A 24458-nucleotide genomic window follows, 5' to 3' on the forward strand; every position below is an offset into this window, starting at 1 on the left:
TTTGTGCTATTTCTAAATCATATTTGAGGGAAACTCACATTACATTGACATGTCTAAAAACATTTTCTTTGTTGTTTTTCTATTGTTCTGTTTCATCTTTATACTTAAGCCTAAACCAGCAAAGTTACAGTAAACACCTTCATAGTTAAAGGGAGCCCATTTTACCTGTGTTAGATGCCACCATCACAAACAAGGGTTTTACATTCTGTACAACATTCTCTGTCCATGGATTACAACAGGAGAAAGAAGTACAAAAAACCAAGGCCACTATAAAAGAATTATAATGTTGTACAGTTTCCTTGTGTATTTACCTTTATAGAATATTTTGAAACAGCTACTGCATTTTTATCTCTGTAGAGTTTGGGTGGCTTCAATCAGTCTTTCTAAAAAGGTCAAACATCTGAACATGTGATTCAACAATTGGACTGGTACATAATACTTTACTGGCCAGTGACATTTGATGACCTCATCATTTTAACCAAGAGAAAAAGAAATATCCCTTTGTTGGCACTAAATAGGTTTCAAAGAATCAAAACTGCATCTCAGTTGTAGATGCTGAATGCTAACAAGACAAATGTGGCTTTATTTTGGTTAAAACAACAAGGTGAAGACAAACCAAACAGTTAACTTGAAGCTGTGGCTTTGACTGGCAAAAATAAGACTTTACCCTGAGTTAGCAAACGTCTGTACCTCAAATACCTCAAATTGAGTTCAATTCAATTCAGTTTATTTAAAACGTACATTTGCTTTGCCAGAAGTGTCCTATTTCACCAGAGAGGCTCTGGTGAAATATCCATCAGTGTTGTTTGTGCCTTGGCAAAGATTTTGCAGGCTTACTGGTGCAACTTCCTTGTTCCTATGCAAACATGGGAGCACCAGCTTGAATGATGATGACAGCCCACAGCACCGCTGCCCTTTTCTAACCAATTATTGTGTTAAAATTTCTCAACACCTCTGTTGTTTTTGCTGGAAGCATGGTTTTGTGAGATAAGAGGGCAAGAGGCAAGAAATTCACTCCCCTTTGTCTGCTAAAAGTCACAAAATGAAGTTGACAAGGCAGGTTTAACTCATGGCTTCTTTCATTAAGAGATCACTAATCAAATAATTATTCCATGAAAACTATAAAACATTCATCTGAACCAGTAAAATGGGATTTTTAATTTGTGAACATGTATTTAATTAAGTGATGGGAATAGGTTATTAAAATATTTTTGGTTATGGTACATGGAAATACAGATGTCCAGTCTTCGTGCTATCTTCTATGCTAACCAGCTGTAAGGTTACACTATTGAGATAAGAGTGGTAAAAATGTTCTCAATCAAATGTTTGCAAAGAAAAATAAGCACGCCTCACAAAATGTTTAACTATTCCTTTAATAATAAAAGTCTACTGAGGAATCACTGGCTGTGTGTGTACTCTGCACAGACAATATGGAAGTCAACAATGAGCAAGTCCCTGAGGCTCTGACAGTGTTTGCATTCAGGATTCAACCACTCTGGTGAACTGAAGAAAAAAAAAATGGATTATGATAATTCAAAAGAGAACAGCTTGTCAATATATCAATCCTCTTCAATGCCAGAACCCTTTCTGGCAAAGTGTTGTGGTGAACTGAGGGTGGCCAAAGATTAAACACGTACACACTAATCATGGCCCTGTGTCCTTTCCCTCCCCTACAAAGAGACTCACCACAACAGGCAGCATCATGCTGCCAAAAGAAACGACTGAAGTGCTAGTGTTGAGTCAGAGCTAACCAAAAACACATAACAATTGTTCTGAGGCTTGAGGCCAAAGAGGAATGTAATGAACAAGCATTACCTGAAAGAATCTTATTTATCTGACTCCTAAAGTGGCTGACAGTGTATGAATTATAACCGCTGGAGACAATTGCTGCAGGAACTACTTGAACTCTTGTACTTTTCGTATAACACAGGAGCATTTTAACAAGAAAGACTGACTGAAATGGAAATTCAATAGATGAATGTTAGAGATGAATGAGTCATGGAGTCCATGCCATCTATTAGATTATCATCAAACACTGATGCAGTCAGGCCAAATGCCTCAGCACTGCCATCTCCGCAGTGTCTTGTTAGTGTTTCTGGGAATATGCTACACATCATCGTCACCAGTTGATGAACTGTTGTTGGTACACTTTGCCTCTGCCTTTCAAATTACATTCAGCTCCTCTGAAGGGCAGTCTGGCTAATTTGCATTTTCACTGCGTGCATTATATAGAAAGTACCTGATCTGTGTTTTAAAACTATAACACACTGTTTATTTTTATTGGACAGTTGAGTCCACACATTGTCTTTACAATCATGCCTCTGGAGTGGACTGAATAATGCACAATAGGGTTGAAAGATTTATTAAGCAAAAATGTTTACGGTTTACCATTGAAAACCAAACATCATTTGATTTTGCTGAAGCAAACAAAAAATTTGAAGATGGTTGTGGTTTTAGGTCCCAGAACCGGTGATGGTATCTTTCACCATTTTCTGAATTTGTTTAGGCTAATTAATAAACTGATTTATTAAGAGAAATATCTTCCATCCATTATTACCTGCTGTTTATACACATTGTATGAAAGCCACAGTTAATTAGATTAATTAATATTAGATTTATCTACCTGCTGTATATATCTAGTAAGAATGTACAGACACAAACTGTGACTTACTGTGATATAATATCATATATAATAATAAATAATATTAAACTGGTGATATAATGTTATATATAATAATAAATAATATTAAACTAGTGATATAATATCATATATAATAATAAATAATATTAAACTGGTGATATAATATCATATATAATAATAAATAATATTAAACTGGTGATATAAGGTTATATATAATAATAAATAATATTAAACTAGTGATATAATATCATATATAATAATAAATAATATTAAACTAGTGATATAATGTTATATATAATAATAAATAATATTAAACTAGTGATATAATGTTATATATAATAATAAATAATATTAAACTGGTGATATAATGTTATATATAATAATAAATAATATTAAACTAGTGATATAATGTTATATATAATAATAAATAATATTAAACTAGTGATATAATGTTATATATAATAATAAATAATATTAAACTAGTGATATAATGTTATATATAATAATAAATAATATTAAACTAGTGATATAATATTAAAGGAATGATGAGAAACATTAAACTGAGTCCAGATGTGCTGGGTTTAAAGCTCCGGTCCGAGGCTCTGATTGGCTGATCAACATCTGGGAGCGAAGCGAGCCGTGATGGGCGTGGCTCCGCGCAAAAAATTTCGCACAACGCACCAATCGGACACGACCTTATCCTAAACGTGGCTTCGTGATTGGGCGGCACGCCTGTCAAGCTGCGGGGGGGGCGGGGCCTGCGCGGCAGCTGAGCTGCTGTGATTCCAGTGACTTCAGACTCGGCACCGGAGCGAAGGGCGCCGCTCGCTGCTCGGCCGCTGTGGGAATATTAACCGTCTGACCGCGAAAACCAGCTGAAACGAACTCCCCGTTCGTCTTTAACCGACTCTTCTCGTGGCTGCAGCTCATTTGAAAGACTACGACGTATGTTTCGTGTCGATGGAAGCGCTAAGGTAAGAAGCTGCTTGAAGACTTGGACGATGCTGCTGCAGCTGCGCGCACTTTGCTCATCAGGAGTCTGGAAGTTTGGCTCTGCAGACGGGTCCACTCCTCCACGGAGAGGACGTTTAAACTTCTGCACCAACTTTAGCTGCGTAAAAACTACATGTTCACACTGAATTTGGAGCCTACACCACTTCTCCCCGCTGGTTTTCTGCTCGGCTCACTTCTTGGTCTGTTTTTCTTTTCAGTAGGAATGAACAGCACAAATTACAAGCATGTGTCAGCTGACGCTACACATTTTACAAACTATCCCAGCTGCTGAGATCGTAACGAACAGATAAACCCGCAGGTTTAAATGTGTTTTTAAATTCTCTTTCAGGCTTTAATCAAATCGCGCTGTTGCTGCAAAAGTCATCAGCAACTTATCAATTAGGAAATGATAACGTGGTTCTTTAAGTGGCATCTTGGCACAATAATTAAAGGTGGACACATTCCTCATCAGAAACGGGCTAATGGTGTCTACTTAAACCTTTTTTGCTCCACAGAAGTAGCTCATGATGGGTTGTTCTCTCTCTCTCTCTCTAGCAGTAACAGTAACGAGTCTATTTGAGTGTCTGCAAAAGAAAACGGCACTGAAACTGCACATTTCACGACCAGCTCTCATAGATATAAGCTGCTATATCCTGCTTCTTTCTCCTGCAGTTGTGTTTTAATGAGATGAGCTCACTGCTGTAACAGGTTTGTGCCTTTACGCACAGTCCGTGTTGGATTTCACTACGATGCGCGCAGATATTAGAAATCTGTGTTTTTCCTCTCGTGAGATTCCCAGGAGCTCGCTGGTGGTTATTTATGTTGAAATAGATGCTCAGAGCTGCTCTTGAGCTGTTCTCTGCAGAAACGGGACTGTGATTTGTCTCAGCCTGTTGCACATTAGCCCTATCATGTCCCTCGGTGGGTGTTTAGTTTCCGTTGGGGCGATGAAGATTCAACAATAAATAAACCTCCTGTGCACAAACAGAGAGAGAATACACCAGTACTTTTTCGATCTTGGCTTGATGCAACATAATACGTGACTCAGAGGCAGCTCCTGCTATTTTTTGTTGATTTGCAAAAGTTTGGCAGGCATTTTAAAAATGTATGTTCAGCTCAGGGGTCTCTCTCTCTGTCTTCATCGAACAGCAGCTCATTTAGAGTGTGCGTCTTGTTTTTTAGTTTGGCACCATCAGGCTCCACTGATCTGGTGCAAATAGTCAGATGTTGAAGTGGAGAACCTGTGGTCTGATCTTGTGATTTCCTTTGGTTTTGCTTTGTCCCTGCTCTTCTCGCCTGCTGCTGCAGTCATCTGGTAGGATGGGGGGGCTCCTGGTGGCTTGCAGTTTTCTGCCACAGCTGTAGTGACTTGGCAGTCTGCGCTCAGAGGACACTGCAGTGTGATTTCAGGTTATTTTATTTGACATGTCACTGGTCTGCTGACAAGGAAAGGTGCTGCTACCTTACAGGAAGGAGATCCTCCTGTTTAATCTGATCATCTGATACTGAGCAGCTCTGTCTGTACTCCCACTTATGCTATATGCATGCAGATCTAGCTTCAACTTTTATGGCAGTCTCCCACTCTCACAAGTAATCAACTCTTTTCTTTTTTTACTCGCTCTCTCTCTCTCTCTTTTTTTAACATAACACCATTAGGAAAGTTACATTCTGCTGACGGGTGAGTTACAGCTGCAGTTGTGAGAGAGCACAAAGTACCAGCAGTACATTCGTTTCCTCGTCACTGCTGAAAATTGCTTGCTCTTCGTCCAGCTCTCATTTTCACTCCCTGATAGGTCCGACGCTCAGTTAGCATGGTTAATGGTGCATTTAGCCCAGTGTGTAATTTTATTTCCGATTTCCATTTCAGTGCTTGCTTTTAGTTTGAAATGACAAGCGGCCCCACTGGAGGGGCCCTGTGTGTGCAGATGGCATCTTCCTAATGGTCCTCAGGGTAATGATGGTTGAAATAGGCTCCTAACCAGGGGCTGAGGACTATGGCCCTTGGGGGACATTCAGCAGGCCTCTTTCCATTTTCATCATCAAGATAAAGTGCGAATAGCTACACATAACACTCATACACACACAGTTAGTTTGCAGTTTGTATTGGTCAGTGGGGAAAAAGGTTTTCGTTGGGATGCATGTTGACACGTTACATTAAACCCCCCCGACGAATTTGAAATTGCTGAATTGCTGCACTCACTCTCATTTTGTTCCCATCGCAGGCTGATGATACTTTATAGACTATTGTTGTGACTCCTCAATAACAGCAATTTGTCTAATGTATGTCAGGCCTCAAGAACATGGTGCCATTGTGCAACTCTCGATGTCCAAAGAATGGGCCGGTGCAGTGCCATGCTTCAGGAAGCAACAGTTAATCTCAGCTCCTCATCCGCAGCATATGGGACTTTGTTTGGCCCTGCACCTGAGAAAGGCACCGATCTGTGGCACCTCATATTTCATTTTGATAATGGCTGGTTTCCCATGGTAACCGGACGCCCAATGAGAGCACTGCTTCTTGAAGGGGAACGTGTAAAAAAGGAAATGGGGTGGACCATGAGGATGTGAGCTCCAAGGCTGTGTGTCTCTACCCTCACACCCCCTCACACCTTTTCCCTGGCTGGTTAACTTGTGTCCAGTGAAGGGTGTGGGACCCCTAGGGAGTGAATTATTACCTGTCACCCTACAAGCTCCCTCTCATCCATAATCTAGGGCTGACACTGCATAGGCCAGTCTGGGCTACCTGCTGAGACCAACAGACCTTGGCCTTCAGTTCTGACTCCTTTTGGCCACAGCTGGTAAGAAATCACATCAACATGTTGCATCAAGCAGTGCAAACGGGAAGGTTAAGAATAGCAGGCAGACCTGCCTCTTGCCTTCTGCAGTGTGGCTGAAGTGGGTCCTCCATCATTGTCCTGACTGGGAGTGGCTTTTATTCCAATAGTCTTCGGTTGCTGTTCCAAAGGAGCAGAAATAACTTCTTTACTGTGACTGTAAGAAACCTTTTCTTGCTCATTCGCTGCGATGTATGCCCCATGTTTGTCAGCCATCATGATTTTAAGTTGGTTGACAGACATAATGTATACTGTTCTATTTAATCACATATGCTTCCCTATTATTGTTGCAGCCTTCTGGAAGTAAAGGTGAATGCAGTGGGTGTTTTCAGCACTGCCAACATTTCTCCCACAAGTCCAATCATCAGCTATTAGATCTGAATCCTTGGCAGGCTTGTAATTACTCGTGATTCCAAAAACAGGCGTGCAGTGGCTTCCCTCCTGTGGTCCTGGTGTGGTTAGTGCAGGACTGGAAATTATAGCCAAGCTGATGAGTGTGTAAATTTGTGGAGGAAAAGCTTTGAGTTCAGTGAAAGGCTAGAGGGGAGAAGAGGGAGAAGAAGAAAAAGATGGCGGGAGGCGGCAGACCACAAACTGGACAAGTGACAGGCCTCGGTCCGTCCATCCAGACTGACTGTCTTCCTGTGGTTTTGTTGAGCTGTTCTTTAGAAACATTAACCCCTTGTCGAACATGGACTAGGGCTCTACTTGCCAACCCGCCACGGCCACAAGCAGCGAAGCAGGAACACTGGATGGCTATCTGGTTACGCTTCATGAAGCACAGTGGACAGAGTCCAACAATTATAGGGGGGGGATATATAACCTATAGCTCGCAGTGTCAGCAAATTGCCTCAGATTTATATTTGAAGGCCGGAGGGGTTTCTTATGTATCATGAAAGAATCTTTGTTAAAAAGTGAAACCTCAGATTCTGTATAATTTGAGTCCTTTTCTTCTGCATAGCTTCAGTTCTGTGTTAAGTCATGCACTGAGGTTTCTGTGTTTTGTTTGTGGTTTTGTTAAAAAAAAAAAAAACAATATTCACAGTCGTAGAACTTGTAGATTCATGCTTTTCATCTCCCTCACGCCTGTATCAGTTGGCCTTTTAGATGAAGGAGAAAACCTATTCACTATATAGTATCACAGGCACACGCACACACTCTTTGATTTGTGCAACAAGAAGGCTGTTTGTGCTCACCACAGGGCAGCTTGGAAGCATGCACAACAAAAAGGATCTCTCTTGAAAGGAAAGAAAATGAATCATCCAAAATGAATCCTTGTCATTTTTCATGCATATTTCATGTGAAGAAGTAGCTAATGCGGCTTCATATGTGCATGGATTTCCATCGTTTTAAAGGATTATTAGCTGATGACTAAGCACAAAGATCTTCCAGAACTCCAATTCAGCTGCGTCACCCACAATCCCCGCAATCCTGTTTATTTTAAAAACCTTTATGCTCAGTAGCATAATATTAACTCCCTACAGATTAAGATAATACAGACATCCCTACACATCCCTCTTGCCGCCGTGGATAGTGCAGAAACATCACATCCTCTCCAAATCCACTCTGAGTTTTCTGGCTTCTATTTTTCATTTGAGGAAGCACATAACATAAGGAAGAGGCTGTATTTGTAAATGGCCTCGGGCTGTACATACCAGTCCATGATTGTCAAAGTCTTAGTTGGGTGGGTTGGGGGATGGCAAAAGTGCACTGGTGTGTTGCTCCAAATGATGTTTTAATCACTTCATAATGAGGGCAGACCTCCCGCATCATTGATTAGCCAGCCAGGCTGAAAGTGGAGCAAACCACCCCTCGACTGCCCAATGGTGGGTGCTGGAGAATTTCAAAGGTATGGAGGAAGTAAATATTCAATTTTTCTTCTTTAAACTGAATATGAATATGCACTTAGACAATGAGCGGCCAGACCTGGTCCTCAAAGGCCACTGTCCTGCTTGTCCTCTAACTATACTTATTATTTGGAAGGTGTGTTCAGCCAGTCTGAAGATGTTTGTGCAGGGATGGTTGGAAAACGAGCAGAAGAGTGGCTCTGACCAGGACTGATCTGACTTAGACACTAGAACTATGTGGTTCATACTATGAATGCAGCTCTGTGTTAAAGCGACAAATAACCAAAACTGACGTGAATCTTCTTAGCAACCAATGTGTAAATAACTTCTTTTATTATTTCTTCCAGTTGCTTGTCTACCTCTCTAATGCACTCAAACCTTGAACCACAAAGCACCAACCAGTGGCTGGTCGTCAGCGTGTGTTTACGCCTTTCATTCAGCCAGAAGAAGCCGAATTGCTGTTTAACTATTTATTTAATCGTGAGTGCAGTTTAACTCTGACAGAGATAAAGCCGCACATGGCACAAAATTGCAGCTGTGGGTGATGTGAGATGAGAAAAAAAGATCTATTGTCAGTTTGATTATTTGTTTATTGGTTAATACAAAGATGTAATGGGGTCATATCACCCAGCAGCAATCTCTGCATGTGTAGTAGCTATTTATTTGTTAGTACTGATCATCTGCAAGGTTCAAGTTGTCTGGTTTTGATTATAACTAATACCTAGAGGTGGTGCTGGCTCACTCTGGGTTATGTTGCATATCTGCAGCAGCTTTAAATTGATGCTGGATGTGCAAGATTTGGGTGTCGGTAAATTGAGTTTCTTGATTATGTATTTTTCACTTCTTTATCTATTTAATTCTTTTTATCTATAAACAATTTGTGAATTAAATTTTAATAAAATACAGACACAGACGTGGCTGAGGCTGTTGTCACAGTATAAATCGGTAACTGTGGCGCGGCTCACCTTCACTGCTGCACGTTTTCCTCTTCTCCATCTGCATTGCTTGGTATTAGATGCTGCACTTTGTTTCCTGGAGTCTGGCTCTCAGTAAAGCCGGGCGGGCGGCACTGTAATGTTCATTTCCGTGTGTGTGTGTGTTCTTTTGAAGTTTGCGTTTCTGTTAGTGGACTTTTCTTTGCCTGTTCTGTGGTGGTTTTGCAGCCTGTACTAACAGCCCAGTTACTTCCCATTTCCTTCAAACAAACAGCTGTTGTTGCTGGAGGAAATGTAACCATCCATCTTTGTGCCAGAGGTTATTTCCCTGGAAAGACATACCCGACACCCAGAGCCTCTCACCACCTCGCTCTGATTTGGTGTAGGCCCTTAAGTAGCATACACAGTACAGCAGACATTTGTCTTGTTTTCAACACAAGAAGCTGTTACAGGCACATGTTAGCTTGAAGATTTAGACCAAAAATAACACAGGTTGGTTGAAAGTATCGCTTTTTTTTAATGAGTTTCTTTATTCTGACAGGTCCGTCATTAGTAAAACAGCACATATTCAGCCTTTAGTGACACAGATTGCAATCTCACAACTGATGGAATGATGAAATTGCGAGAAAACAAAACTGATCCAGACACGATGGAAAAACAGGTTGGCTTCATTTATGTTGGCTGATGATGCCTGAGAATCTGCTGTCAGCAGTATCTATTTTGGCACAGGTCTGTTTCAGACTGTTTGTTAGTCTGTTGCTTAAACTCAAGCAAGTTGAACAAACTTCCCAGCCAGACTGTTAAAAGTAGGTTTTATGGAGCTGCATGCCTAAGCTCCTTCTTTGTGCAGTCTGAAGATAAGAAGACATTTTATGTAGTTTTACCACAGGTAATCTTTTGAAGGCTGTCAGCAGAGAGACTGAAAGTTGGGAAAGTGTGAATGAACCGTATTCAAGCTGCCACCTGCTTCCAGCTCCTCTCACCATCAGTGGTTATAAGGACCTCTGATGTGGGTTAGACATCATGTTTACAACAGTAAAGACAAAGTATTAGACACAGTAACTCCAGTACCTGGTTAGAATTAGGAAAGAAATAATGGCTTACTGACAGTTTACTGACCCACTGATCAGGTGTGCTGTGTGTTACTGGAAAAGTCATCTTCATCTTCTAAGGCGGCAGAGCAGATCTGGAGATCAGTGGGTGATGCAAAGCAATGCGGGTCAAGACTGTTTGGCAGAGAAAGACTGAAGGATTCAATAACAGGAAGACTTTTGTTAGGTTTCTCCTTTGAAAATCTGTTTGCACAGCAATTGTCTACTTTGTCACATCTTGGCTAAAGCCATTAGGCTAACTGCATGATGGAGGTGGGGGGGGTCTGCTGCTTAGTTACTATAGAAATAATTCTGAATTATGATCATGTCTCATTGTTGCTTATTGCAGTTTTTTTAAATGAGAATTTTTATGGTCCTGAAATGTGAAATGAAGCAGGAAATTAAAAAGCTAAGATAAGCTCGTTTTTCTGTCTTCTCCATCCAAAGCTGCAGCTTTCACACAGTGATGCCCCATCGTATTCCATTCCTGCTCTGCATGCGCCCAGAAGGTGACAGGTATTCACATATTTAATTTATTTAAGTGTTCAGAGAAAATTTGCAATTTTTTTTCCCCCGGAGAGTTATCACGCGGCTTTTCAAAACGAAATGGGCTCTCCTCTCAGCGGTGTAATGTGACATGCGTTCCTTCAATGAGGGGCCCTAACTGCATCTAATTTCCAAACTTTCCAAAAATAGCAGAGCCGTTTGACCTTGTTCCTTGAAAAGTTGGCCGAGTCTCCCCGCACCGCCTGCACTGCACACTTTGAATGGACTGCAGGAAGTTAAACTCTGCGAGCCCTAATTTCAGGTGAAAGGTTCATTGATGGTTTATGAAACTGAGATTGGATTCCCAACTCCCCTTCTCCCGCAGGCTCTTTATCCGATTTCTTATGCATGCACCCTGTGCTCTGCAGATAGGAATTGTGGCTGATTTTTCACAAACAACACTCTGCATAGCCTCGTGCTTAAATCTGGAATGTGTTAAATTTAGAATGTGCAGTGCTTTTTCTTTTAAGATTTAACTCTGAATCCCGTGCGTGTACGTGTATGAAGTGTTTTACCTATGTGTAAGCATTTGGGGGCGGATTCTGGCTGTTTTTAATCTATACTTCAGCTCTCATGCTATTATTTGTGTGTATTTTAGCGGTCACCATATGTGCAGTGAACATTTGGCTTGGACATGGTGTAAGATAAGTCTGCTCGCCTACACTTAGCTTGGTCATTTTCCTCCATTTCTCAGAACTCTGGGCTTGTTTCCATCGAATCTCGGCTATTTTTAAACCACTCTTTGGGGGGGTGGGGTTTATTGGGGAGTTTCAGTTAGTGTCATATAAATCCAAACCAGGCAGCGGTCCAGGATGAGTAAAACACCCCCCCTTCCCTTTCCCCCTCGAACTCTTAACTCTCCAAGTGTGTGTGTGTGTGTGTGTGTCAATTTATTAACCATGTGTTAACTCACCCCTGCAGCTGTGAATGTGTGTGAGTGGGAGAGAGGGTAAAGATGCTTGTGGTCAGGAAAAAACGGATTGTTCATGGATGCATCATGACTTTCTGCTTGTGACTGTTTCAACTTTGACTCTTATCAGAGATGATTTTAAAAAAATTACAATAATAATAAAAATAATAAATAAAACTGAATGCACAGTGTAAATATTTGTTCCAGGTCAAGTTTGCAAGGCCTTCAACAAAATGTGTGTATGTTTATCATTCACTAATAATTAATAAAATATAAAATGATTAATGAAGCAATTCATTTAGTACTTTTTTTAATTTAATTGTTTAAATTGTTTTTTTTATTGTTTCACTCAATCAACAGACTAAATCCTACAATCTTTGATTTATAATGACATTTTTTTTATTTGTCACAATATTCTTTCATGATTACTGAGCATTTTGTTTCTGTTACTAAATTTGGTATTACATGTTGTTTAAGAAGAAACAAACAGAACAAACCTTACTCAACTCATTAAGAACTCGTTAGTGCTAAAACAGGACTGTCAAAACAACGTTAAATATGATTGATTCAAACATAGTCAAATGTTTGTCTGTGCATCTAAAACACTGCAGATCGACAGAGAGCTAGATCTTCAGGATACGTCCATGGTTCAGTCAATTAGAATGGCCACACAAGGTGGAGGTGGTGGAGGGGATAGGGAGACGTGATGGTAATTAATGGATATAACGGAGCACGTTTTCACTTTCACAATAAAAAAATAAATAAATAAATAAAAATAAAAAGAACTAAAGAGTGAATTCCAGTGATACAGACGTCCACTCTTTAATATTGTAGAGGTGTGTGTGGGTTCAGGTCTGTTCGGACAGATCATAAATCCAGAGGGATTTATGTTTATGTGCCCTGTTCTTCTGTCGTGTGCTGTACTGTTGTTTGTTGGTGCACACTTGATATTGATGGTTAGTATTATAAATGTGGCATCAACGTGAATCAAAGTCCATGTTTTTAGTTACCTAAGCAGTTCAGCAATGCACTGCAGCCCTGAACTTATGGAGACATTTCCTGGAGGGGCTGTATGTGAGAATGCAAATGTCAGAGTTGGTTGGATCGGACAGTGACTCCTCCAGCTCCCTCAAACTAAGAGCGTGTAATGTCCGTTTGAGCCCATAGAGCAGCTCATTGCCTGGAGAATTCAGTGCAAGTGAGTGGGTGTGTTGATGGCTTCTGTCATGTGGCTGGAGCTTTCGATTCGCTGTTAGTAAAACTGATTTCTGCAGCATTCTTTTAGTGTTGTATCCTGCCTCCTGCACACACTCCAGGCACACACACACACACACACACACTCACACACTCACTGGTTGCCTAAAATAAATTAAATAGTTCCTGTAGGGGAGAAGGCATCTGACATGGGCGATCTTCCATTGTGTGCATGTGTGTGAAAGGGCAGCTCCGCACAATGTTGTCCAGAGTATATAAGATAAAATGGCTCAAGAGAATCCGAACCTGTTTATGTTGTTTGTCTCTATGTCGTGACATGTTTCTGCATCAGATATTATCAATATTGTCAGTTTTGTGTTTGTAACATCTGCTGTAGATGACGAGGGTCAAACTGCAGCAAATTGGATCAGAGTCAAACTGTGATCTTCTAAACATGAGAACAATCTCAGAGTAATCACTGATAGTAATTTTAGCTGTGTGTGTGTGTGTGTGTGTGTGCTCCTGCAGTGATGTGGATGTCTGCTGGGGGCTGCAAAACATGTTCATTAATTTACTCTGAGGCTGTAAACTTATTTCCGCCAAGAGAGACACAAACACAACAAAACACCTCCCACTCAGTCACACGAGCCACTTCCCTGGTTCAGAGAATGAGTCCTCATTGGCTGTTTGATCTCTCTCTTCGTTGCTTTGCTGCATGTCCTCCTTGTCTCCACCATTTCCCCCCCAAGGGGCAGTTTCTGGTGACTGATGGCACGAAAGCCTACTGGGAGTAAACAAAGCACCCACCACCAAACAGTGCTATTGCTTCAGTGTCACAACTCGATGACAGGCAACACATTCACACTTTGACTCTAAGGCCGTGTCTGAGGCTGACAGTAGCCCTCCAGCTAAAGCAGTCACTCTGCATTAGTGTGGGCATGTAGCTGCAGGTGCAGGATGAAATATCAGGAAGTCCACCTTGAAGATTATTGCACATGAAGACTTTGAGGAGGAGTATTATGTCTTTGTAAAGTTGATGAATTTGCCATTTTCTTTCCATTTATAATAATTTAATTATGCCTATTACCTTTTTTGATTGGTTGCCACCTTCCTATTCCACGGACAATCTCTCCAGCACCAGTTCCCTTCTGATTAAGGCAGCAGCAGCAGCCTGGAGCCTAAATAGTCTGTGTCATGTGTGGATATTAAAAAGTGAGTCATCCACCGTGTAATGACATCAAGTGAAAATGCTCGTCCACGATGGAGTTTCTTTTATGTCCTTATTTGTTTCAGTCATGGGCTCAGAGAATATCTGACATGGGACAAATCTAACCTTTAACTTGTCAGGAGAGAGGCTTGATTGACACGCCTAAAACTTAAAAGGCAAACTAAAAGCTGTTGGACTAACACAGTATGTTGCCAGATGATTTTCTGTGTGCTGTAGGAAACGTTTGGCCAAGACCACAATTACACATAATATAAATTCAGTGATTATAGAAACATACCTGAGTAGTGTAATCAGTTGAATAGTAGTAAAAAAAAAAATATATATATATATATATACTTACACTGCAAATACTGGAGAGTATCAGATCAGATGGACATGGTAAAATGGCTGTATACTCAATCAGGATGATTAACTTAAATTTAAATCGGGATCATCCCTGGACAAATTCTAAAACTGTACTTTGAACAATTGAATGCACATTTATAAGAAAAGTTTTGTGCAAAATTTGTGAAAATACATTTAATCAGATCTCTTGTGCAAGTTTCATTGACTGTTTAATGGAAATCATGAGTCATTTAACAAGTACTAGCACCCCACCATGAACTAGCGCACCTCCTGCAGCGTGCTCCACTTCTGTGTTTGCCGCTCGTCAGTCAAAGCCCCTCTGATGTGAAAATTAAATGTTTAAAAAAAAAAAGAGAGAGAGGGAGAATGACTGATCTGTGCTCAACATGTGCAGAAGACACAGGTCAGTTACTGTGTCGGAGCAGTCCATTCACCAGGAAGATCTTTTTAATTAGACTGTGTTCTTTTAATTAACCAGCCAGCATAATGTCTGTGTCCATTTGTCACCCTTGCTTTGCTCAGGCGGAGCTGGGTGAATATACCCTCTTTTGTCTCCCTTTGGTTCCAGAGGTTCCTGCTTCCTATTCTATTTCCTTATTCACTGAAATGTATTTTCTTCGTCTTCTCTTTTAGATTAGCATGATAATACCCCGTGGAGGGGAGGGTAAGTGGTAGAGGAGCTATTGCGGGACAGCTCATCAGACTCGTTGTGTGCAAGACCATGGTTATTATCATATTGAATGCACCATCAGTTAAACTAACAAGCTGAATTCCGACATTTATCTCCAATATCATACACTGACTCTCAATTGCATAGGGGGCACAATGGCAAATTATGGGTTATGTCTTGCTCCTTGGAGTCTGGATTTTTCCCCAGTGTAATTATGATATGCTAATTCTTCCCCCTTTTGCACTTCCCATGACAGAAACAAGGCTTCCCAACTGTTTGGATGTCACAGACCTGGGTGAAGAGAGATGTGAGTGAATAAATGTGTTGGTTTCTACACTGGTGGTGCCTGAGTGCATCCTCCATTTCTCCCTGCAGCTCAGGGGGCACGGGGGGGGAAATGCTCAAATGGAACTTGTAGCCATGTTTCCAGAGACGGGGTCGGGTGCAGGTCAGGCCACCTTGAACTCCTCAGTTGGATTTATTGTGTCTGAGGAGGACAGGGTCAGGCCACGCTCCTCCCCTCAACACGAGAACTTTGTTAGTGTCAGACACGGAGCAGACACTATGAGTACAGACAAATCCCTGTCACACTTCTCCAAGGAGAACCCAGCAGGGATCAGAGGTCATATGTTTGGGGGGCATCCCTGTGACCTGACCTGCATACTGATTGATTTTCTTGAATGTGTGTCAGGAGAGGGAGGCCCCTGCCTAGTGACAGTAGGGAAGGGTCAAGCCACTTACCCCTACCCCATGTGGCGGGGTGCAGTGCGGGAATGTGCTACAAAGGAAGAGGAAAGACACTGAGTCACAACATGCCTGACTCCTCTGCTCGCCTGTGTACCTCAGCGGGTGTGTGTTTTCACTTTCCCTGAAACAAGACACTAGACCACATGTTTTCCTTTAATAGGCAGCTGAGTGAAGAAAGGGCAAGAGTGTGGTCTGTTTGCCAGATGATCGCTGGGTTGTTGGCATTTGGTGCAAGACAGAAGAGGCCACACTCCAGTTTCTTTGCTAGATTTATTAGTTGTTGTTAAAAAAAATGCACAGCCATGGTGGCCTTGACAGTTCTATCAATCATCCAGGTAAGACAGTTCAAAGTGCTGTATATGTTACCCACAGCCTAAAGGAAATTATGATGCAGAATTGTAGGAGACGCATAAAGCAAATCTATAAATTCAGTCTAATCTCAATATTTGACTGAAGCTTAAATGTGTGTGTGTGTAACACAGTCTAAATAAATAACTACTTCATGTCTGATGAAATTCACAAAATATGACAATTTTACTGTATTTATTGTTTCCCCTCGTTGAAGTGGTTCAGGCTGCTCTCCAAAAAGGAAAAAAAAAATATTTTCTGAGTCAGTAAAACAGTTTGACCGCTCTATAAAGTTAAAATAGAGACAACGTTGATCCGTCAGTCTGCAAATATTTGCCTGGAAGTGGAAGACAAGGGCAAAACGACAGAAGAGTAATGCGCAGAAAAAGAGTAAATGTATGGAATTATAATTTAAGTAAAATGATATAAAATATGAGAGAGGTTAGCTTTAGTAACATCACTGTGGTAATACTTGTATTTCTCCAGTTTATTAAGCATCCGACTTAACCTTTCTGTGCTTTTGAGGTAATTGTTTCACTTTTCAGGCAGCAACCCACTAAATTATAAATGATTGTGTTTTCCCCATAGTGCTCAGAGATTTGACTTTTCAGAACTGCTTAAACTGAATATCATGATTTTTGAGCTGTGGAACTGTAATTTTGAGCAAAACGTTTTGTTCTCATTGAACATGTGCAGTGCCACGGTGCCATTTAAATGCCTTTCATCTCCTCAAGTGAAACAGAAGAAGGTCACAAATAAGACGGAAACAGGACTCATCATCGCCCTCAAACCTTAAATTTCTTTGAGGGTGAAACTTGTTTCAGCTTGAAGAAGCACCAAACTCAAACTCAAAGTCATCCTGTCCTTTCTCTGGATGTCTGAATAAAAACGGCCTTACAGTTAATTCACAAAAAGCCCAATTTAATCGTTTCATTTCTATATAAATATGGGTCATGCATGTCTATGATTTTGACATCTAGAGCAATAACTAACAGAGAAATCCATTGTGACAAAGTAGTATTCCCGCTGCTGCTGAATGATAGTTTTAATTAAGCCTTGTTCGGAAAGAAAACGAAGAAGTGAGAGTTATAGAGAAAAGCAGCAGGAAACAAGTTCTTGTAAAGGGGCTGACGAGGGTGTTGTAACAGAGTTAAGCTGTGCATTATTCCAAGAAGGTCTAATGTTAATCCTCAGGCCAGATCGGGCACCCTGCAGTTTGGATCTAGGATCATGATCGACCAAATCTTCCTACAGTGTCCTCTGTTGATTAATTAAACTGCTACAAGTGTATTAACAGAATATAAGGGTGGGGCGTGGGAGCGGGGGTGGTTATTAAAGAGATCTCTTAATGAAGTCCACCCAGCTGGTACTTTCAACATATTCAAATAATCAGTTACTGTGCTGCTGGTTATTTTCAACCCCCCCCTTCTCTCAACACATGTTGTGTGTTCTTGCATTTTTAATGTGAGATGACATAACCATGTGGTATCATCTCCTATCCCACTGTCTTGCACTGTATCTATTTACTGAATCAATAAATTAATCATATCACAAGTGTGCGGTTTGGGGAGTCGATGCATCCATAATCGATTCTGCAGATTATGTGTGCTGAGATCTCGAGGTAGCTCATGCAAGTGAAACAAACATCCGGTGCAAATGGTCCAGGGGCCAAGCATTGATTTCATTACTCCTTCAGTCGTGGCTCCAAGTTGTGGTTTTCAAATTGCTCATACTGAAGCGTAGAGTTCATGCATTTCGTCAGGAGTTGGTTTTGAGCCCAGGCTGGACTCGACTGTCTTGGTCAGGGAATCTTTTCTTCACTTTCTTTCTCGTCACTGGGTCAGAACAGATTAACCCAACACTGTGAAATGCAAGACTCCCTCAGTACTGTTGTTTTTTTAAGCCATTGTTTTTAGTCTTTTTTGCATAATTCAAATTTAACTTGGTTTGTGCTACGGAGCTGTTTTGATTTTTTTTTGTTAGCGCCACACAATGGTATTGATTTGACTTGAGATGCTACACATTCTTAAGCTTCACAGTTTAACTATATCTCCATCTCATCACCCAAATTGCATCTATCAAAAATGATGGCAGACATGTTGGCATGACTGTAGCAGATGGCCAGTTGATCGCCGTTCCTGAAGTCCCTTTTGTTTCGGCTATAAAGCACAAGCGCACTGTACTAAATGACTCTAAATGCATTTAGAGGCAATTTGTAGTCTGGGAACTTAGTTCCTTATCGCTTAACTGCCTTATCTGCTTTTTTGATGTTTTCTGGTTTTCCCAGCCACAGTTTAGAGCTATTTGCTAAGAGTTCCTACAGATGGTGAGCACAGTTCCTTGTTAATCAACATCTCACCGTGTACCACTGAAACAATGAAATGGTGGCCGAACGCTCAATGATACACTGCTTAGGACACACTTTCCATCTGGGGCTTGAGGTAATTTTTGTCTAAACAAAGAAAACTTGAAAACATGAAGGAGAAAATAAAAGCTTGTGAGCTGGCTTTGCCCTAACCCGAACTGAACCATCGTCAGCATGTGGCTGCCAGCTGGTGTGCTCGCTAATCCAGAGGTTGCTGCCTCTGCAAGTCTTCCTGAGCTCCAGCTTCTTGAAATGTGCTGGGCTTGAGGTCAAAACCTACATAATCACCATTTGTCAAAATCTTTGTCTGAGCAGGTCAGGATTCAACTAGGTCATTACTTTTCCCGTCACATCCCAAATTCCTAATTGGTGACTCGGCCAACTGTCTTCAGGTGCCGTTACGCATCAGCTGTTTAAAAAGTTTGTAAATCTGAATTTTCCAGAACAACAGGCTGGTTAATGAATTTCTAAAAATTACAAAAGTGCAAATGCTCATGGTGATATCATTCGCAGTGTGAATTTGGTACGTAAACTCTTCTGAGATTACACATTAGATTAAACATCTGATTGCTTTTTTATGCTTAATGTTCAGTTGAAAAGTAATCAGCAGTTGGTGTATGGAGCAGGAAATTAAATAGATTTGCCATATGTTCAGGAATTGGCTTCTTTAAAAGTAGAGAAAATTGGTTTTCAAGCCCAGTGAGGTTGTAAATTATTCAGAAATTCACAGGTGACAATTGCGATATAGAAGCTCTGTTTAAATCTGTGCACTGCTAAGGTGAAGATGTTTGCCTAGGAGCAGATTGTCAGAGCAGATTGGGAGCTCAGATGCCATCATCAGATTTGGCTAGTTTGAGCTCTGGGATTTGTCAAAAGATTCTGTTCACTTATTGCAAAAGCAACCTGTTGTTATACTAAGGCCAGTCTCTTCCCCGGAGTTCAAAGCCATGTGGTTCACATTAGGTGTTTTCCTGATCAAAGTGAATGGTATATCCAGCATTAATAGTCTGTCGTGGATATTATATAATATATTCTAATCGTTTGGACTCCCTTCTTTGAAGGGAAATGCAACATGATCGCTTTGAATGCTCGTAGAGGTTTAGGTTGCATCATTCTAAGATGTCCTGCATCATATCTGAGACTCACACAGATGTAATAGTCATCTCTTATTTTTCTTTCACAGATACACTGACAGCTGCTCTCTGAAGCTTGTGCCAATCTGATATACCTATCTGCTTGGTGGATCGCTGCCATCTTACTGTGTGGAAGTGAAGGTATGTAGTGCTGTTTCTTTTTCAGAGTAAGTAACTTTCAGGAGACTTTGAGGGAGACCATTTAATTAAAGCATGCAGTTTAGAAATGCTGCTATTAGTGCTTAGCTATATCTGTAAATCAAATCACATTGTAAATGTCAGGAATCAGTAACATTTGGCACATGTACAGTGTTTTTTATTCCTTTATTTATTTTTTCCTGGTGACTTTAAGTGTAACTTTTTCCAGTCATTGTATTTATTATAAACAAGAACTGGTCTTGGTAAATCTGCTGTTTTGCAATCATAGATTGTAGCGTGCAGTCTGTGGCTCCTTCTAATAATACATATTTGTGCAGTGTTGTAGTTCATGGTTGTGCGTATTGTTTGTATTCTACACTGCTACTTTTGTACATTCTGTACATGCGGTCAGTTCCAGATGAAGGATAGTGTGTTGCTTTTCCAGATTAAATACTTTCTTTATCTCCGTTGTTTTTCCTTATCTGATTCAAGGGTCTAAGAACATAATGTGTCATATGGCATGCAGGCTGTAAGGCCCTGAAATAAACCTGTGATTTAGGGTTACATAACTAGCCTACTCGTTGGTGTGGACATGACGTAAAACAAAATGTATACAACTTATTGAAATTTACAGTGAGAGTGAGCTCTGACTTTGTCAGGTTGTCGAAGTGGAAAACAAGTGCAGAAATGCAGGAGAACCTCTGAGCAGCTATTGTGTCTGGCTGGACATTTCCCCAGTGAGCCTGTATGTGGACAGTAGAGGACAGGTCCAAGGAGTGCTGATGACAGGGTGCCTCATGGGAAGGCTGGAAACAGATGGGTAGCCAGATGCAGGCCTTTTGTGACCTTGAACACATGTGAAGGTAAAACCAGCAAAATGTCTGGAAAAATGAGTGACGATGAAGAATATATCAGGAGCGGCACTTCTGTCTTCTCTTTTGTTTCATTTGAGCCGGTATGTTGTTAAATTTGTTGGCGTGTTTAATGAAGGCGTGAGCTCGCTTACTCTTCTTTTTTTTTTTTTGCTGTGCACCTCTTCAGAGCTGTTTCTGGCACATTCTAATTGTTTGTTTTGCGTCACACTGTTCGGTTTTAAGTGAACCATGGCTTGTAAACAAGAAGAACTCTCCAAGCTTTTATTAATTGGGACCTGTGACCTTTCACCCTGCAAATATGAGAAATTGGTTGTGCGGGGAGAGATCACGTTTTGTCCAGCTTCACCTAAGCATTATGGACTTATCTGGACTTTGTTTTCCACGGTTTACCTTTTCCCGTATTCATACCAGTTGAAACATATGAAAAAATTGTAGCTGGATTATAAACATGAGTTGAGTGTGTTTGATCATTGCTTCATGATGTTATGTCTGGCTCTCCAAGCATGAGGAACTGGTAACTATCAGATGTCAGCATCCAGCTCTTTACACCCCTTAAACTGTGTGTGAACCTTGTTCTTTCTACTACAAAGTCTGTGCTGCAAAGAGGAAGAAAAAAAATCGGAGGGCTTCTGAGTCATGTGATTCACGAAAATTTCCAAAAGTCTAATTAACGCATGCAAATAGCTTGTTTTATCTGACCAAGAGATCAAAGCCTTAACAATGACTACTGCCATAGATGAGAAAGAAAAAAGAACACCTACAAATATTCACATTTGACAAATTGCAAATGCAGAATTTCTTGTATTTTCTTTTGTTGTTATTCTAAAAACATCATAAATAGTTACCAGAATTTTATTTTATTTTGTCAGTCAACAAATATGCATTTCATTTAATTCTGTTTTTCAGTTTTAGTTCTCACATCCCATTGTACACAAATGAAAACCCTCAGATCTCGCTTTGCTGATCATGTGAGAAGAGTTGTCAGACCTGATCTAGTGGAAACATTAAATACTGGTTTTAGAGAACAAGCCTTCACAGGTTGCCACTCAGTGTGTGTGTGTGTGTGTGTGTGTGTGTGTGTGTGTGTGTGTGTGTGTGTGTGTGTGTGTGTGTTGGGTTAAACCTTTCAAAACCTTTGACCTGTCAAAGTCATTAATCTATCTTTTATGCAACGAGATAGATTTCAAAAGAAAACATTATTGAAATCAGTTGGCTTGACTCTGTTCTTTTATGGGTTGTTACAAGAACTTGGAGTTGGACTAAGTTAAGTTAGTTTTAAGTTTACAGTGACTGAACATCGAGTCTTTTGCCGCCACTAGACGAGATGCATTACTGATGCAATTCATGCAGCCGACTGTGAAGCGAACGCCACCAGCAGCCTGATATTGTGCAGGCCTCTGGGGCTTTGAACACAGCAAAGGGAGAGCCGTGATCAGAGCTGGGAACTGGATGGTGAGGTGTGGGGGGGGGGGTTGGGGTTGGGTATGGGGTAGAGGTGTCAGGCGTATAATTGGGGTGAGGAGATCTCTGGGGTGGATAGAGGGAGGCTTTATTAAGACCGCTCAAGTCTGATGTGCTTGCACGGGTGCCTAGCTCTTCCTCGCACACCCACGCCTATGGGCCAATCTTCCATTTCCACAAGAGACTCTGTAACAACACAGGGATGAAGGGCAAAGTCCTCGAGCTCCTTTCAGTCACAGATAAGACAAAAGACCCCATTACTTGAAACGCACTGATGGGGAAGAAGCAGTGTATGGATCTGCCTTTTTTTAAGTCAAGGGCTATTGTTTGTGTGTCCTCACTACAATGCCAGGTGGGTACAGACTATTGATAGTGCTGTCGCATCATGTCCTGAGATTTTGTGGCAACAATGAGTCATGGTAAGAGTTTGTAAAGTACTAGACACTAAAGAGTCTGTTTGTTTTCTTTTTTAAATTATTTGTGCATTATCCATTTCACTGACACGACTGACTGCGTGAACTACTAAAATATTTTATTATTTGACTTTTTATAAGTCAATGATGGAAATAATATCTCGAGTAGCTTTTATGAAGTATTTACTACCCAGAGTGCAGCAAATATTGGAGCTCACAAGAGAAAATTAAGTCTGATGCAGAGAGTAAGAGCTTACCTGTCCCGCTCTGTGAGCATTTCAATGTTACTTTACTGTTGTCTTTAAGTCTGTAAAGTCTTCACATGAATAATTGAACCCTTTGTGCATCCATGCTTTCCTGACTTGGTCACCCCGCTAATATCTGCTACCTCACAAAAGCAGATTTTGTGACTGACACAGACTGACAACATTTTGAATTGAAGCAGGGGGCAGTTAAGGGGGGAATGAGTGGCCTCCCTTCGTTTTCTGCTGTAAATTGGTTTCTGTGGAACTCATGAAAAAAAGGGGCTGGACATCTGTTCTCTGCTTTCTTAGTAGCTTGTTAATCCCCTGCAGCCCTGGCCAGAGGGAGAGCTGCTTGTGCGCATACATGGTCCTCGTGGAAAATGGCACTCCTCCTCCTCCAACCCTCTTCCGTCCTCTTTCCACTCTGTCCTGCAGGGCTTGGCTAATCCTCTGCCTGGTCATGGAGGGGAGATTGCAGGCTTTTTCAAAGTCCCTTGCTGGCAGGACTTCAAAGTTTTATAGGGGATACAGGGACTTGAGAAGGTGGGAGAAAACGAGGTCCACCACAGGCAAAGACTGTGAAGGGTTCACCTCAGCTTTTTCTTGTGCCATTCCTGAGGTGACACCCAGATATGTGGTCTGAAGGGAGAGACTTGGTTCACTACAGAAACGAGGTCGTGGACGTCTGTGAAGTTGGTGATCTTTGCAGAGCTCTTCAGTCTTGTTATTGTCTCAAAGATTATACAGTATGTCCCAGTTCTGTGGTTTGTACCTGGCCTGCAGGTCTGCAGCTCCCAATTTCTTTATGTTTTGGTGAAGTAAATTAAGACGGTTCAATTAAGAGAAACATTTAACATTGATGCAGAATGAAATCAGAAACAATATATATATATATATATATGTATGTATATAAAATCTCATCTGTCACCAGAGATACTCTCTCTGGAGTCTCCCAGTAACGCTCCAGTTGCCCATAAACACACGTCCGTTTCCACACAAATGACACAACCTTACTTCATCAGTTTATGGCACTTCATCTGTGACCAGTGTTGGTAAGACTTCCCTCAAAACGTTATGTCTACTTCAGTAGCATTGTAGATGTAAGAATAGTGAAATTATACTGTGATTTATTGGCTACAAATGAGAGCTTATATCTATTGGCAGTAAAGTAACGTTACCTCTGGCAACCTTTGTTCGTGGCTTTGTCATATTCCAGATCTGACTCAGGTTTGAACTATTTATCACTGTATTTTAAAAAGTGAAAATTTAAATGATAAATGAGTAAAAGTACGTGAAAGCCATAGTTTGTGTAGCCTCTGGAGCTGGTGGAAGAATCGCTGTGTGTTTTGGCCGTAGTTCTGCTCAATGGCAGGAGCTAAAATAAATATTTTTAGAAAGATTCTCAGAACAGGTTGTGCATTTAAAAATAAAATATGCAGGTTGTGGAATTGTAAATTGTCCAAAACTATTTCAGTAGCCCTGAAAAATTAAAATATGAACAT

General features: G+C 40.9%; 1 protein-coding gene across 2 annotated transcripts in view; it reads left to right on the top strand.

Moving 5' to 3' along the window:
- Window positions 1–3453: 3453 nt before the first annotated feature.
- sema6e (sema domain, transmembrane domain (TM), and cytoplasmic domain, (semaphorin) 6E) overlaps window positions 3454–24458 on the top strand; it is a 122630-nt gene continuing 101625 nt past the window's right edge. For both annotated transcript variants that reach the window (XM_026370838.1, XM_026370840.1), the window contains exons 1-2: window positions 3454–3615; window positions 19875–19965. The gene's annotated coding sequence lies outside the window, so the exon portion shown is untranslated. The remainder of the gene's footprint in view (window positions 3616–19874; window positions 19966–24458) is intronic.

This window comes from Anabas testudineus, chromosome 16, assembly GCF_900324465.2.
Source record: "Anabas testudineus chromosome 16, fAnaTes1.2, whole genome shotgun sequence".
NCBI classification, from domain to species: Eukaryota; Metazoa; Chordata; class Actinopteri; order Anabantiformes; family Anabantidae; genus Anabas; species Anabas testudineus.